This window comes from Anomalospiza imberbis, unplaced genomic scaffold (genome assembly GCF_031753505.1).
Source record: "Anomalospiza imberbis isolate Cuckoo-Finch-1a 21T00152 unplaced genomic scaffold, ASM3175350v1 scaffold_114, whole genome shotgun sequence".
NCBI lineage: Eukaryota > Metazoa > Chordata > Aves > Passeriformes > Viduidae > Anomalospiza > Anomalospiza imberbis.
The window spans coordinates 1-16,643 of record NW_027099531.1 but is presented as its reverse complement, the minus strand read 5'-3'; positions in this window follow the sequence as shown (position 1 = coordinate 16,643).

Sequence of the window (16,643 nt, the reverse complement as noted above, 5' to 3'; positions counted from 1 at the left end):
GCATACACAGTTAATCACCTTACAGCCAATACATGACTCCAAGGTGCAGTAGGTCATTAGATATAGATTTTTTTAAGTAGGTCGTTCCTCTTTTTTTCTTTCTCCAGAGCATTCTGAGGGGGAAACTCTGCTGTGAATATTCATGAGAATACTTAAAGAAGGCAAGTGAGGAGATGGACATGTTAGTTATGTTTGAGGAAGAAACTGTAGCCTTGCTTTCATCATATTGACCTCTGGTAATTTGCCTACTGAACTGAAAAAATTTAGTTAGGAGGGTTATAGGATGAAAAGGATGGCTGCTGGCTAGGGTTATGGGCGCTCTGTTCTGTGCCATACACCTTGTTTGACCTGGGCAAATCATTCTCCTTTAGTTTTCCCACTTGTGCTAAATGTGGATTGTAATTACCCACTTCACTGAGGAGGGAATGTGGCTGAAATTAATTAATGTTTATAATGTACTTGGTTTTCCCGATGAGGTTTGTAGCCGTGTTGCTGAGTACAGTCATTTCTGGGTTTTGGCTTGTGTGTGTGCATGTGGGGTGCAAAGATTGGCTCCAGCAGAAAGGGTAGTAAAATACAGTCTTAAGAATAAAATTTCTTGGCACTTACATAAATGCAATTAATTCCTAAAGATTTTAAAGCATGAATACAGCTGGTGCTGGCTTTCCTACTGCAATGTCACTGCTCTGTGGAAAGCAAGAAGGTAAATAACAAGGCAGAAGGCTTCTGGTATTTTTTAATGGGAGCCAGAAAAATACTGGACCTCAAGGATAGCCCTTGGAGAAAAGAATTCTTTGGGACACTGAACATAGCTCGCCTGAAGTCTTGTGGGCTTGTGAAAAATAAAATCACTGTAACTTCTGGGAAGAAACTGAAATCCTGATCGAGCCTTAATTGCTTATTTTACAGTATGGTAGTAAGTGGAAGATGTTATCAATCATATCAATAGATAGAGAATAAATACTTAACACAGGGCAGACACAGAAATACTCCCGGTGTCCTGGGTTTCCACATCATCCCTTCCTCCTTTATTCATGATACACAATTCACAAAGTTCAATTGTGACATTTGGGTCTTGGCCAGTCCTTTTCTGTAGGGTATTTAGTGTTACACTGAGCAGCCAAAGCTGACATATTAGCATTGTCAGCCTTATTTCACAGTATCAATTTTTAATTCTATCTGAAAAATATATAATCATGTTATATTTTTTATATAACTGTGATTAATGACAATAGTAATAATAATGTTATATTTCACTTGCACAAATGAACCTGAGCTCAAGATTTAAACCTTCCTCTGTCCCTCCATGTGGGAGCATTCCAAAACCAATTCTTCCTTCTGTTGGTGCTGTTTCCAATGTGCCATTAAGAAAATTCTCCCTCATCTTCCCAAACCCACAAGTTCTTTTCCTTCTTCCATATGCAATTTTTGGATGCATTTGAAGACATCCAGGGGTTCAGCCTCTATTAACCGAGTGCCCCACTGCTCACAGGGTGCTCTGACCTCAGCCCACTCCAGAGGCAGGGAACTCCAGGGAAGGGCTTCCCATCTGGGAATTTCTGATGGGACTGATTCCTCACATTTACATTTAAAAAGTGACATTTTGTTGTGATCTGGCCAGACTGTGCCAGTTTTGTTTCCCCAGTGGGCAGGGTCAGCACCAAAGACACAGACACCAACTGAAGGACTCAGTGTCATTGACTGTAGCTCAAAGCAGCAAAGAATCACAAAAGGAGCAGCTCAGCAATGCACCCAGCCAGCAGCACCAGAGATTGCAGCAGTGATTAAGAAAGATCCAGCCCCAGTTACCCTCAGGCTTTACCATGCCCCAGATCCACACAGCAGCTGGGGAAGCTGTCACAGCCAAGGGCTGCAGAGCCACTCCTGGACACTGGGAATTCCTGCAGGTGCCTCCAGCCACAGGTGAGGCTCCAGCCTCGCTGGGAGAGGGCCCAGCTCTGACAGCGCTGAATGAACAAACTGACAGCGCTGCTGGTGCGGGAACATCTGGTTTCATCCTCCTCCTGGGTTCCTCCCAAAGCCTGGCCAGGGCCCAAGAGGAACCAAGGGAGGTGACTTGGACCATTCAGCCCCAGACAAGGCCAGATGTCAGATTTCATGGCCTTGCCTGGCTTCTAAACACAGAAAGGTCAATCCATGTTTCACTAACGAGTGGATACATCTATCACAGCGCTAATGACCATGCATATTTCATTAGTGAGCAGATACAAAGATAACCTTTGGTTGGAAGGTTCATCCAGAGGCCACCTTTGGCTCAGGGCCTCACTCAGGGCTGTTGTCCAGGCCTTGGCACTTCAGGGACGTGGTTTAGTGCTGGGCTCGACACTGCTGGGTGACCGGCTGGACTGGATGAGCTCAGAGGTCTTTTCCAACAGAAAGGATTCTGTGATTCCATGATTCCATCTGCTGCATTCAGCCAGGTCCATGTTAGCAGCATTCATTTGCTCACAAAGTCTCCTCAGGCCCAGCTCTTGAGGCCTGAGGCTTCAGCTCCTTCAGCTCCTGGTGCTCAGCCGCTCGTGCTGAACCAGACACTCGGAGAGAAGAGCACAGTCCATCCAATTCCTTCTGGGACACGGAGAGGGGAGGCTGTGGAAACAGGAGCAGTGTTTGGTGTGGCCTCCTCTCTGCCCTGCACGCCTTTCAGCGCTTTGAACCAGCCAAGAGCTTTCTCCAAGAGTGCAATGGAGCAGCTGTTCCTGCTGCCGGGTCTGGCTCTCTCCAGTCTCTGACCTTGCCTGCTTTTGTCCCTCTTGCTGTGCCCTCTGCTCCCCCAGGGCTCGGTGGCTGCTGCCCAGGACTGTGGGACTGGCACAGATCCCGTGGTCGAGACCCTCCTTTCTCTGCCCTTGGAGCTGCCTGGGCACAGCAGCCTTTTCCATCTGGAAGCTCCCCATGGACAGGGAGTCCCCAGCTGCGCTCCTTGCACAAGCTCCAGGAGCCCAGGGCTGCCATCTCAAGTCCCTGCTGGCCCTGGGGGCTCCCAGGTGCCTCAGGCTGCTGTGACACCGCTGCACACGGGAGGCAAGAGTGGCAGGGGCTGTGCTGAAAGTCAGCTCCACGTGCTGCTGCTGCTGCTGCTGGGGGTCATTTGTCCAGCCCTGCCCCAGAGTCAGGGATCAGATCCAGGCCCTGCTGCTGCTCCCTCGGGATCAGCCCCACTTTGGGTGTTGCTGTCAGGGCCAGCAGAAGCGGTGGCTGGAGCAGCGGGTGCTGACGGTGCCCCAAGCCCCGGGGCTGGAGGGGTCCCTGGGCTGGGGCTGGCAGGGAGTTGCTCCAGCCCGGAGTGCACTGCTGAGTGCTGTGCTCTGGGGCTGGGGCTCCCCGCACAGGGCACTGGACTGGTGTGCCACAGGAGACAGAGAAGCTGCAGCTTCAGCATAACTGAGGTGGGTGCGTGGGCTGGGAAGAGTGGGGAGGCTCAAGGGGATTCACTGAGCTCATCCTCCTGCAAGGACGAGGAAAAGGGAGTGGGAACTCAGCAGTGAGGAGAGCTGAGGGCTGGAGAGCAGCTCTGAATGACACTAAAATCCCACTGGAGCTCTGAGACATTGCTGCTCCTCAGCCAGTGACAGGATGAGTCCCTAAGCCTGGGGCTCAGCCTTCCTCATGGTGAGGGGCACCAAGGAAGGCGACGGTGTGATGGAGACTGCCATGGGCTGGGAACTCACTGGGGGACAAGAGGGAGCAGTTGGGAAGTAAAAGGCAGGTGGGGGAGAGAACAGTTCAGAGAAGGGCTGAGCTACAGCTTGAGCAAGCTGCAAAATGTCATTTGGGGTCATCCCAGATTGATTTCATTTCAGAAGTTATTGAACAAGTTTAATTTTTGGGTGGTGTCATGTTTGCCCTTGGAGGTGTACACTCTGCACACTTGAGCTGTGTTGCTGAAATGCTCCAGCAGGTCTGTGCTGCAGGTCACCCCATTTCTTCTTTGGCTGATTGCGGCCCGGTGCTGAGCTCCAGCAGAGCCCTGGCAGAGCCCAGAGCAGCCTCAGCACCCGCAGAGCCCGGCTGCAAGGAGAGAAACCAGAAAGCGCCCGTCAGCTGAAGGCTCCTGTCCCCTTGTCCCAGCCGCCCGCGGTGCCCAGGCCATGCTGGCCGTGCCCAGAGCTGTGCCCAGAGCTGCCCATCCCTGCTGCCTTTGGGAGCAGAGCAGGAGGGCAGGACATGTGCCCAGCCTGCAGCCAGCCACGGCACATCCAGCCCTCAGCAGCTGCCCAGAGCAGGATGCTCCTGTGCTCGCTGCCATCTCCCCAAAGCTCTGATCCCACCATGCCAAGCAGACAAGACCCACATCACGCTGGAAGAAAAGCTGGTCCCAAACGATGTCCTCAGCCTTCTCCAAGGGCACGGCCCATCCACGCCACAGCTGCTCCCAAGCACTTCCCCATCCAGACTGGACCCCACCTGGAAAGCTTCCTCTAGAAAAACACACAACAAATGATTGAAAATAGATTACAGACAAAAAGGGGAACAAGAAAAAAGGTCAAAAATCTTATCTCTGTCAGGGGCTTGAGGAAGGCCCAACCCCTGCATGCCAGGGAAAAACCCACCCACAGGTGAGGGAAGCCCAGGCCTTTCTCCCTTCCCCCCTGCACTGCCCCCCAAAATAACGGTGATCCCAAGCAAACAGGGGCAGTGGAGCAGCCCAAGCCCTTCCTTGCCTGCAAAGCAAAGCAGCCCCTGCACAGGTTCTGGAGTCCCACCTCTGCTCCCACCATGGGGGTTTGTTTGTGTCGGGCTGGCTGCCCCAGCCCCAGCCCGGGGCAGGGTGGGTGCTGGGGCTGTTGGCAGGGCCAGGAGCCCACTCCCATTTCATCAGCACCCCAGCCCATCCCCCCAGCCCTGCCAAAAGCAGCCTGGCAGCCGACTGAAGGATCAGCTGCATCCGCCCCAGCAAAGGGGGGAACCTTTGGTTCCTGGCCAGGCTGTGCAATGCCCAAATCTGAGAGCATCCCCCTGCGTGTGGACTCATCTGCACATTCCCTGTGCAGCCTGGCTTTGGAGAAGGTGCCAGAATCAAAGTCCATCATCCTCAGCTGCCGGTGACCAGGTGGAGGAAGAGGTTGTCATCCTTGATGTCATCCTCCGTGTCCCCAGCAGCAGCAGCCCCACCTGGTACAGCTTCTCCAGGGGCTCCTTCTCCTTCCCTGGGGTGAGCCCAGGCTGTCAGGGTTCTGCCCAGGGCCCCAGCTGTCAGGGAACCAGGACAAGCAAAACCAGCTCGGATGGTGGCCACCAGTGCTAGGCAGAGCAGCTGAGCTCCAGTACAAGGGCTGCGTGTTCCCATCTGATGACCCCTGGGCAGTGACACAGGCAGGACAAAATGTCTGGGTTCCTTTGCTTCTCATTGCCAAGGCATGTGTGGAGCTGTAACTTACCAGGGCCTTGCATCAAAGCGTGCCTGTGGCTCTCTCCCTTCTTCTAGGGCAGATCAATATCCTGCAGCCAGGGATCACAGAACAGCTCTTCTAAAGAGGGCCTGTCCAAGTCCAGCATGGATAAACACCGCCTGATCAGATCTTGGCACGCTGGGCAGAGAAACCAGAAACCGCCGGTCAGTTGGAGAAGGCTCCTGTTGGCTTTGCCCCACTATTCCCGTGCCCAGGCCATGCTGGATGTGCTCAGAGCTGGGCCTAAACGTCCCCATCAATTCCCTGTTTTGGAGGAGAGCAGGAGAGCAGGACATGTGCCACCTCCTCAGCAGCTGCCAGAGCGGGATGCTCCCGAGCTGCTGCTGTCTCCCAGCACTGGTATTGCCCCCGTGGCCAGAGATGAGGATCCACCTTGAGAGAGCCGTTGTGGCAGCGAGAGTTGATGGTCCCAGCTGATCTTCTGGCTCCTCCTGAAAGGGTGCTCCCCGCAGACCATCTGGTGCAGCAGGATGCCCAGGGACCAGATGGTAGCTGGCTTGCCGTAGTACCAGCCAAATTGGGTCCATTCTGGTGGGCTGTATGACCGTGTTCCTATGGAATACAGATGGGGTTCATCAGGGGGACGCTGCTGCTCCCTGAGCCTGGCCCCAGCATCCCTGGGTGTGTGGGGGCTGCCCCAGTGGCACACGGGGTGACCGCTGCCCTCTCGCCAGCACCTGGGACTTGTGTACAGACTCGGGGATGGAAAAGAAGCCACTGGTGCTGGAAGAGGGCAGCAGAAGTCCTGTCAAGGCCCGACCATGACGGGAAAAAACCCACTCATTGCTTGGGAAAACCATGCCCTCATCCTCCCTGCCTGCACTGCCCCAAAAACATTATGAATCCAAACCAAACCAGGTGAGTGGAGCAGTCCAAGCCCTTTGTCACCTGCACACCAAACCGGCTGGGACACAGGTTCCGGCCCCCCTCTCTGCTACCCCCACCCACGGGTGTTTTGTCAGGCTGGCTGCCCCAGCCCCAGCCCCAGTCCTGGGCAGAGTGGTGGGCAAAGGCTGCCAGCAGGGCTGGAAGCTGGCTCCCCACCCAGCCCTGCTCAAAAGCAGCTCAGCTGAAATCTCAGTGCCATGAAGGGCAGCAAAAGGGAGAATCCCCGCTGCCACACCCAGCTTGGGCTGTGAGGTGTTGGGCCCTGAGATGACGGGACTGAGAGCACACCCCTGCGTGGGCTCACCTGCAAAACGAGTGTAGGCTGTGTCTTGCAGGTAGGTGCCGCAGCCAAAGTCAATCAGTTTGGCCTGCCCGGTGGCCAGGTCAACCAGGATGTTCTCTGGTTTGATGTCTCTGTGCAGGACCCCGCAGCTGGTGCAGTGCCGCACGGCCTCCAGCACCTGGCGGAACAGCTCCCGCGCCAACTCCTCAGACAGGAACCCCCGTTCCTGAATGAAATGGTGCAGGTCCTGGCACCTCTCCGGGCGTTCCAGCACCATCAAGACGTCACTGGGGAGCTCCTTCCACTCCAGCAGCTGGACGACACCGGGGAAGCCAGTGGACACCTTGGCCAGCAGCACGACCTCCAGGGGTGCGCTGGTGCCGTCGGGCTGCAGGAGGAGCGCGATGCCGTCAGTGGGGCTGATGCCGTGCCGGGGGTCGGGAACCCCTCACCCGGCCCGGGATGCTCTGCGCCTTGCGCTGGCCCCACGCCTGCTCTCCCTCGAGGTGTCCTGGTGGCTTCCAGCCTGCCGGGCCTCGGCTCATCCCCGCCCAGCTTCTGCCGCTGGCCCCGCTCACTCACCAGCTCGCCCCAGTGCCGGACGCGGTTCCTTGGCACCCTTTTGATGGCCACCTGCAAGCCAAGAGCAGCAGCGGGCTGAGCTCGCCACCTGCCCTGCCCAGCACCATCCTCCCCCCTCCTTCCCTCCTCCTCCACCTCCTCCTCCTCCTTCTTCCCCTCCTACCCCTCCTCCTCCTCCTCCTTTCCTTCCTCCTTCTCCTCCTCCCCCTCCTTCCCTTCCTCCTCCACCTCCTCCTCCTCCTCCTCCTCCGCCCCCTCCTCCTGTGTCCGCCGCCGGCCCCGCCGCTCTCTGGGGCGCCGTCCGAGAGCCGCGTGGCTGCGAAGACGCTGCCGAAGCCGCCTCTGCCCAGCAGCGAACCCAGCCGGTACCGCTCCTTCAGGCCCTGCTGCGACTTCCCTGCGGGCGGGACGCGGCTGTCAGCGCTCGGCCCGGGGCCAGGAGCGGCCCCCGAGCACCCCCCGAGCGCCCCGGGCCGGCCCCCCCGAGGCGTTCTGTCCCTGGAACGGGACAGCGGCGGCTCGGGGCCGGCGGCCGCGGTGCCGAGCGGCGGAGCTCGGGCCGGGGAAGCCGCAGCGGGGGCGGCGGGAGCGGCCACGCCGCGTGTGTCCTCCGCGGGGCCCGGGAGGAGCCGGGGCCGGGGCCGGGACTGGAGCCCACGTCGGGGCCGGGGCCGGGCTCGGGCCAGGCGGAGCCAGAGGGCGGCGATGCTGCCCCAGCCCCAGGCACTGATGCCCGCCCAGCAGCGCCACCGCCAGCACGCCCAGAGCCGGGCGGAGGCGAGACCCCGGCGGGACGGCCGGGGACGGGGACGGGAACCGGGGCGGGGACGGGGCCGGTGACGGGCTGAGGACATGGCCCAGGCCAGCAGGGGAGAGGGAGACTGGGAGAGGAGGGGACACCGTGAAAGGGAGAGCAGGAGAGGGTGCGGGACAGCGGGAGAGGGAGAGGAGTGCGAGGGGGTCGATAGACTATCTGCTTTCGCTGCTGCCGCTGCTGCCGCTGCTGCTGCCGCTGCAACTGAAGCTCCGGGGCCGTTTGTCCCCGTGTCCGTTTTTCCGTTGCCCGCTCGCCCCCGCGCCCAGCCCCCCGCTCCCCAGGGGCAGCCCCTGAGCCTGTCCAAACACGGGAACTTTGCCCTGTTCAGCCCAGACCCAGAGTCTGGACTCCTGCACAGGGGCATAGGTATCCCCATGAGCGCTGCTGTGCCTTGTCCCCGCTGAGGATCAAACCCCATCGGAGCACATTCCCTGAATGCAGAATTTGTACCTTACCCAGGCACTGCACTTACCTTTCCAGCAATGATTAAAAAAACCAAAAAAAAACCAAAAAAAACCAAAAGAAAACAACAACAAAAAAAAACCAAAAAAAAACCCAACAAAAAAACCCCAAAAAAACCAAAAAAAACACAAAATAAACAAAACGAAAATGGGGAAGGCAAACTTTGAAACTGTTTGTAGCTCATGGTATTTTACAGGGTCTAAAATTCGCCAAGTAATGAATCTTAGAGATGAGATCTATTTGGATTAAGGGGATGGAGCAGTAGTTCAAGATGGAAAAGAGGAGCATAAAAAAAACAGAGAAAAACATCTTCAGTTGTTTCTTGCCATTTTAATTTCATTCCTTAAAAGCTGTTTCAGTTTTCCCAGAATCTTCTCCACACTCCTGTTTGCTCTTTCCAAGAACCTTTCCTGGAGAACGAGGTGCAGCTTCTGTCACAAGATGTGCCACCAGCTGCACTTTCTCTTGGCTTTCCACAACGTGTGTGCAGCTCAACTCTTGCAGCATAGCAGGGCAAATGTTTGAAGGATTTGACAGCTTGTTCTTTCTTTTCCTTGTGGGCTGGGCAGTTGTGCCATTGGTAAGGTTTTCATTGTTACTGTTTTACCCTAAGAAACCATGAGGGGCTACCAGGAATTGTCAGGGAATGCAAGCCGGACTGAATGCAGAGAAAGAATCTGCAGAGCCTGCAGCCAGAAATGGAGAGCTGTGTGATAATCATTGCAACATCCCCATGGGCATCTTGAAAGTGATCTAGAAGATGAAAATGCTCTGACAGAGGGCATTTGTTTCTGAGTTCAGTGTAGAGGATTCCACATCTAGTGCATTGGTTCATAAATCAAGAGTTCAGTCAGTTCATGGAAAGCACCAGAACAAGCACTAGGACTGGGACACACTGGGAGCCACTGGAAATGTGCTGGGGGTAACTGGGACCACGCTGGGGGCAACTGGGGACAAGGGTGAGTGACTGGGGCCCTGCTGGGAGAGACTGGGATCATACAGGACTCATACAGGGATCGTACTGGGAGTGACTGGGACTAATTTAGGGGCAACTGGGAGAACTGGGAAAACACTGGATGGCACTGGGAACAACGGGGACAGCGCTGGGGGCAAATTGTATCATAATGGGGAGTGACTGGCAGACACTGGGCTCCTGCTGGGAGCAGCCCCTGGCGGCCCCGGGAGCCCTGCACCCCTTTCCTGGCCATGCCGGCCCTCCAGGCCCAAGAGCCCCCTTTTCCTTCACCCAGAGACCCCCTGGACCCCTATTCCTGCCTTTCCTAGCGCCCAGCCCCTCCTTTCCTCAACACCGAGGACATCCAGGACCCCTATTCCCAGCCAGCCTGGGTTTTCCCACCTTTTGCTGGGAATGGGGACACCGGGGACCCTTGGAGTCCTCTTTGCTGACGATAGTGACACAATTAAGCTCGCCCAAACTCCTCCTGGATCTCCCCTAAGCCCCCAGTGGGGATTCCTGGGAGTTCTCCTGTGTTCCCCCTTTCCCAGGACTTTGGGGGTCCCCCGACCTGTCCGTGCACCCCCAGATTTCTTCCACAGCCCCCTGTGATGGTGGGGGTGGGGGCCGAGTGCTGGTGCCCCCCTGCCTGCAGCAGATCCAACGGTGAGGGGAGTTTGGGGGGGTCCCTGAGCATTTGGAGTCCCCTGGGTTTTGGGGTGACCCCCGGGCCCCCCAGGATCTCCCTGAACACGCTGACACTGCCCGTGCGCAGTGAGAAGGTTCATACCCGGCACGGGGTCCCAGCTCTGTCACCGGCATCGCCCAGGAACCCCCAAAACCTCCTGGGACCCCCAAACCCCCCGGGACACCTCGACCTCCCCGGGACCCCAAAACCATCCCTGGGCCGTCCAAAAACTCCCCAAGACCGCAAAAACCCCACACAGACACCCCCCCAAACCCTCCCAGGACATCAAAATTCCCACAAGACCTCCCAGCACGCCCCAGACCCCCCTGAGAAGGTTCGGTCCTGGCAGGGGTTCCCCATCTCTGTCACCAGCAGGTACCCCAAACCAGCCTTGGGTTCGCCCTGGGATTGCCCAATCCCCCCCTTTGGGAATCCCTAAAACCCCTCTGGGAATCCCCCCAAAATCCACCAGGACCCGAAAAAACCCTGGAGATAGACAAAACCCCCCCAGGAATTCTTCAGGGAAGTTTATACCCGGCACGGGGTCCCCATCACCATCATCGGCATCACCCGGGTACCCCCAGATCCTCTCGGGACTCCCAAACCCTCCTGGGACCCCCAAACCCTCCCAGGTACCCCTAAATCCTCCCAGGACTCCCAACCCTCCCCGGGCTCCGCTGCCGGAATCAGCAGGAGTGGTGTTGGCCTCTTCAGGGGAGTTAGAGTGGGACCCGACCACAGCGGGTTGCCCTTAAACCCCAAAAATCCACCTTGGGGGGCAAAACATCCCCTACAGCGGCTTGGAGTGAGTCCCCCAGAAAAATGTCACTTAAAGCCGTCATGATCACCCCTGAAAAGGGGCTTGTGGGGCTGTGGCCCCACAAACACCTGAAAATGGGGAGGAAAAAACACCCTTGAAATGGTGAGGTCCCCCCAAAAATCCCTAAAAAGAGAAAAACTCCTCTTCAGAGGGGCCTGAAGACCCTTCAGGGCCCTCGAGGAGGGACAAGATCCCCTCCTCTGCTGGGGCCTCTCTGAGCCGGGAGCTCTCCCGTTGGCTGCCCTCGGGGGAGCCCCGAACGACGGCGGCTCCTGGGCTGAGCCCCCCTCAGCCGGGGCTGTGGAGGGAACTGGGGGGGCTGGGACGGGGCCTGGGGGTCCTGGGGTGACCTGGGGGAGCCTCAGTGGGTCCCACCTCCCCCTGTGCCCCCTCTCCCACCCCCTTCCAATTGTTCCCCCCCAAACCTCCGCTCCCCCAGCTGGGTTTGGGGTGCTGCTACCAACACCCTGACCCACAGCGTGTCAGGTCGTGTTCTGACTCTGTCAGCAGTTTGGTTTTTTTGTTTGTTTGTATTATTGCAGTTATCTTTTAAGTTTTTCTAGTAAAGAACTGTTATTCCTATTCCCATATCTTTGCCTGAGAGCCTTTTAATTTCAAAATTATAATAATTTGGAGGGAGGGGGTTTACATTTTCCATTTCCAGGAAGGCTCCTGCCTTCCTTAGCAGACACCTGTCTTTTCAAACCAAGACAGATTTTGGTGCCCAACCTGCAGCCCGAGGGCATCGAGAGGAAAAGGGAATAACAGTTCTTGAGGAACCTAATTTTTGTGTGCTGCTCTAGAAACCTCGTTAAGCGACACCATGTGGTCCAGCTTACCCTGGTTTGGGTAGCAGCACATGGTTGTGGCTGTGCCAGCGCCCCCACCGACCTCCAGCCCTGGGAACCTGGAGCAAGCGGAAACCACAACTTTGCAAATGCTACCTGTGCCTTTAGCAAATGGAAAGAGAACTAGGGTGTGAAAAATAAAGCTTGTTTATTTTCAGAAAAACAGCAAAGAAAACACAGAACACATTTACATTGTAAGAATATTTGTAACAACAACTATCTATGGAACGTATATACCCAAGAACATATCTAACAAAAGTCTATGAAACGTATTTACAGAAGCCAAAAAGAAGCCCTAAAACCTATGGCCTAAAGACAACAACAAACTCTACAACGTATGTACAAAAGGGTGGCGTCTCTGTCCGGGATCTTCATCAGTCCTTGAGGAAAAGCAAGAGGCACAGTCACTCCAATCAGGCAGAGAGGGCTCTTCCATGTGCCCCCAGGCTGGCCCAGCAAGCGCAGCACAGGCTGGGGATGGCCACCAGAACCCAATGCACCGGGTCCCACATCCCTGAGCAGGGACCACCCAGCCCAGTCCCAGCCTGGCAGCAGGGGACCCGCTCTGCCTGTGGGGACCACATGCCTGTCCTGCTGCTGGTATTGCTCTTCATCCCAAGATCATGGCCTCTTCCTCATCTTTCTCATCAATGTCCATGTCCTCAAGGTACTCTTCCATTTCCACGTCCATCTCCTCTTCCACATCTACCTCCATCTCTTCTTCACCAGTCTCTTCTCCATCCACTTCCATCTCCTCCTCGGTATCAATCTCCATGTCCACCTCCATCTCTTCGTCTCCACTCTCTTCTCCATCCACTTCCATCTTCTCCTCTCTATCAGCCTGCATGTCCACCTCCATCTCGTCCTCTCTGTCTGTGACAGCCTGCAGAGATAGCAACACCTCAGAGTGGGGTCCCTGTCCCACCCCATCCCCACAGAACTCCAGCCCAGCCGGGCAGCTGGGGGGTGTCCACCTCCATGGAATGGCACCGTACCTTCCTCAGGACAAATGTGAGCATCCTGCAGGGATGGATGACAAAATCCAGGCAACAGAGAGCTTTCAGGACTGATGGGAGCATCAGGGCGCAGGTGACGAGAAGGGTGACAGGGAGCATGGTGAAGGGTGAGCTGACACGAGGGCTGGCACAGGGTGGGCTGACACAAGGGCCAGTGGTTGTGTTGTGATCTTTGCTGGACGCTGGAGGTTCCATCTGGAACATCACACCTGTGACATCACAGTGGATCTAAAGAGCATCTTGTCCCAAGCTGAGCAATCTTCCCCAGCCCATGCTGCTCACAGCCCTGTTGCCAAGGATGGGGCATCCACAGCCTGGGCCAGTGCCTCAGCAGCCTCAGTGTAAAAGAGCAGCTCCCTCAGATCCAACTTCAGTCAGCCTCCTGCAGTTGAAAGCCATCCCCCCTTGTCCTGTTGCCACGGGCCCGGCTGAACACTGTCCCCGTCTTTCCTGTGGGACCCTTCCAGTCCTGCAGAGCTGCAGTGAGGCCTCCCCAGTGTCTCCTCTTTCCAGGCTGAGCATCCCCAGCCCCACTTGGACGGCAGTCAGGTAGATCAGGGGGAGTCAAGGCTGAAGTCAAACAGCATCAGGAACTGAGAGGTGGAAGCTTTAGGCCCAGGTTTGCCTCTGTAATAACAGTGGAGGGGAAGATGGTGGGCCACTGGCTCTGTTCTAACCGGTGAATATTTTCTTTTTTTTTTTTTTTCCTTCTTTTCTGTCATGCTGATGCAGGTGTTGCTGTTTGCAAGGAAGCTTGGCACAATGTCCATTGTCTTCTCCATTTGTGAAACACCGAGCAGAGTCTGGGCAGGCTGATGATGCAGAGCAAAACCTGCAAATACACCGGTGATCCTGAGCCTGGAGGATGCAGCTAAACCCGGCCAAAAATAATTTCTGGAAAGTCAAGCCTGGTTTACATTTTCTTGAGTTTGGCTATTCCTGAACCGGGGGAGGGGGCTTTCTGGGGAGGGGGTACCACAGGGGTCTCCCTCCCCCATTTTTGGGGGGTCTCCCATGGTGCCCCCTCCCCAAAAAGCTCCGCGGGCCCCCTGAAGTGGCTTCTGTTCCACCGGCTGGTGCCCCCTGATCCAGGACGGCCCCCGGTGAGTCTGGGGGGCTCAGGGGGGATTTTGGGGGGATTTTGGCGGCATTTATGGGCTTTGGGGGATTTTGTTGGGAGATTAGGGGGAATTATTGGATTTTGGAGAGAATTACTGGGTTTGTGGGGTTATGGGGGTTTTGTGGGTTTTGAGGATTTTGGATTTTAGGGATTTTTTTTTAGGGTTTTGGGGGTGGTTATTTCTTGGAGGGTTTATTGAAATTTTTGGGTGGTTTTTTTTTGTTTTTTTTTTTTTTTGTTTTTTTTTTGTTTTTTTTTTTTTTTTTTGGTGGGTTCCATTGGGATTTTGTGGGATTCTTTGGTGTTTAGGAGTTTTTAATTGGGATTTTTGGGGGATTTTGGGGGGTTTTAGTGGAATTTTGGAGGGCTTTGGAGTTGTCCCAGGGTGTGGGGAAGAGCTGAGAGGCACCAAAGTCTCCTTTAAACACCTGAAAGTCCCAATAAACCCCATGAAATTGCAATTAAATTTCACAAATTCCCATTAGAACAGCCTCGAATCCCAATAAAAGCCCACAAAATCCCAAATTAACCCCACAAATCCCCCCCAAAAATGTCTCCAAAACCACAAGAAGCCCCACAAAATACCCACGAGACCAAAGAAATCTCGACAACAACCTAAAATAAACCTACAAAACCCCCCAAATCCCCACTAAAATTCCTAACAAACCCAAATCCCCAAAGAATCCCACTAAATGCCCCCACAATTCCAATAAATTGCCTCCAAATCCCCTAAAAATCCCAATAAAACCCAGAAATAATTCCAGAGGATCCCACAAAATCCCCACAAAATCCCAGTAAAACCTTCCAAAATTCTAAAGAAAACACAAAAAATTTCAATTAACCCCCAAATACCCCCAGGAAAACAACTTCCCACTCAAAGCACCAATAAAGCCCCTCAAAATCCAAACTCCCCAAAATCCCCCAACTGCCTCCAAACCCAATAACTCTCCCCAAAAACCCCAACAATTCCCCGTAAACTCCCAACACAATTCCCCAAAGCCCAAAAAAGCCCCAGATGCCCAAACCCCTCCCAAGCCCTCCCTGGTCCCTCCCGGTCCCGCCCAGGCCCGTCCGGGGCCGCGGCCAAAACTGCCCGGAGCGAGAGCGGAGGTCCCGGAGCGACCCCGGAGCCGATCCCGGGCTCGGCCTCGGGCTCGGCCCCTTTGGGGGATTTTGGGCCAAACCGGGCAGGTTTAGGGTGGGCTTCAGATCCCTTGCGGGCATCCCGAGCCTTTTCGGGTGGATTTTCAGCCCCTGTGGCTGATTTGAGGCCGAATCTGGTGGGGTTTAGGGGGGATTTCAGACCCCTTTGGATGATTTTAGGCCCATGGGGGTGGGGCTGGGGCCCATTTGGGTGAGTTTAGGAAAAACTGGGCCCATATGGGTGAATCCTAATCCTGTGTGGGTGATTTTAGGTCCCTTTTTTGGGTATTTTGGGCCCGTTTAAGTAGGGTTTTTTGCTTCTTTGGGCAATTTTAGCTTGAACCAAGCCTTTTTAGGGTGATTTTAGGTCTTCTTGTGTTGGTGTCAGGGACATTTTGGTGATTTTAGATACCTTTGGATGATTTTAGGCTGGACCAGATACTTTCAGGCTGGATTTTAGTCACATTTGAAAGATTTATGGGTGATGTTAAGCCATTTCTTAAGGGCTATATAACATCACCTGGGGCAGTTTTAAGCCCCTTTGGTTGGATTTTAGAGCCCTTTGGATACTTTTAATCCCATTTGGTTGATGTCAGGCTGAACCATGTGGATGTAGACTACATTTGATGCCCTTTTGGGTGATTTTGGGTCAAACCGGGCTTTTTTAGGACAGCGTGTCCCCTTGGCCCCGCTCCTTTCTCCTCACGGTTCCGTCCTTTCCTCACCCCCTTTCCCCTCACGGTTCAGGATCCTGGAGCGGGGGAGGAGGAGGAGGGAGGGAGGAAGAGGCGCAGCGGCAGCAGGGAGCAGCCGGAGGAGAGGAGAGAAGGAATCGCGTGGCCCTGGCGCTGCCTGAGCTCGCAGCACCCCGGGAGCATCGCCCCCATCCCGCAGGTGCCCGGGGAGGGGGACCTCGGCCCAAATATCCCGGGGCTCCATGGGTTTGGGGTTTTTTTTGGGTGGGATGTTTGGAGCTGGCAGGGCTCCAAAGCCGAGCCACAGCTGGCCCTCGGGGGGACATCGGTGGATCCCCGGGAGGTGTTTTCCGGGGGTCCCGGTGGGCGGTGAGGGCAGAAGAGCCCCGGCGGGGGGACACCGGTTTTGGGGAGCCCCAGGAGAGCCGTGGTTGCCCTGAGCGGCAGCCCAGAGAGAGGAGAGCCCCAGAAGCCCCAGCGGGGACCCCAAGAGGGGGGGACCCCTGGCAGTGCCGGCACCCCGGCAATGGGGGGTGCTGGGGCTGGAGGGGCGGCATGGCCGGGAAAGGGGTGCGGGGCTCCCAGGGCCGCGAGGGGCTGCTCCCAGCAGGAGCCCAGTTGCTGCCAGTCAATCCCCGTTATGATACAATTTGCCCCCAGCACTGTTCCCGTTGTTCCCAGTGCCATCCAGTGTTTTCCCAGTTCTCCCAGCTGCCCCTAGAATAGTCCCAGTCACTCCCTGTAAGATCCCTGTATGAGTCCAGTATGATCCCAGTCTCTCCCAGCAGGGCCCCAGTCACTCACCCTTGTCCCCAGTTGCCCCCAGCGTGGCCCCCAGCACATTCCCAGTGGCTCCATATGTGTCCCAGTCCTAGTGCAATGATGGGGAAT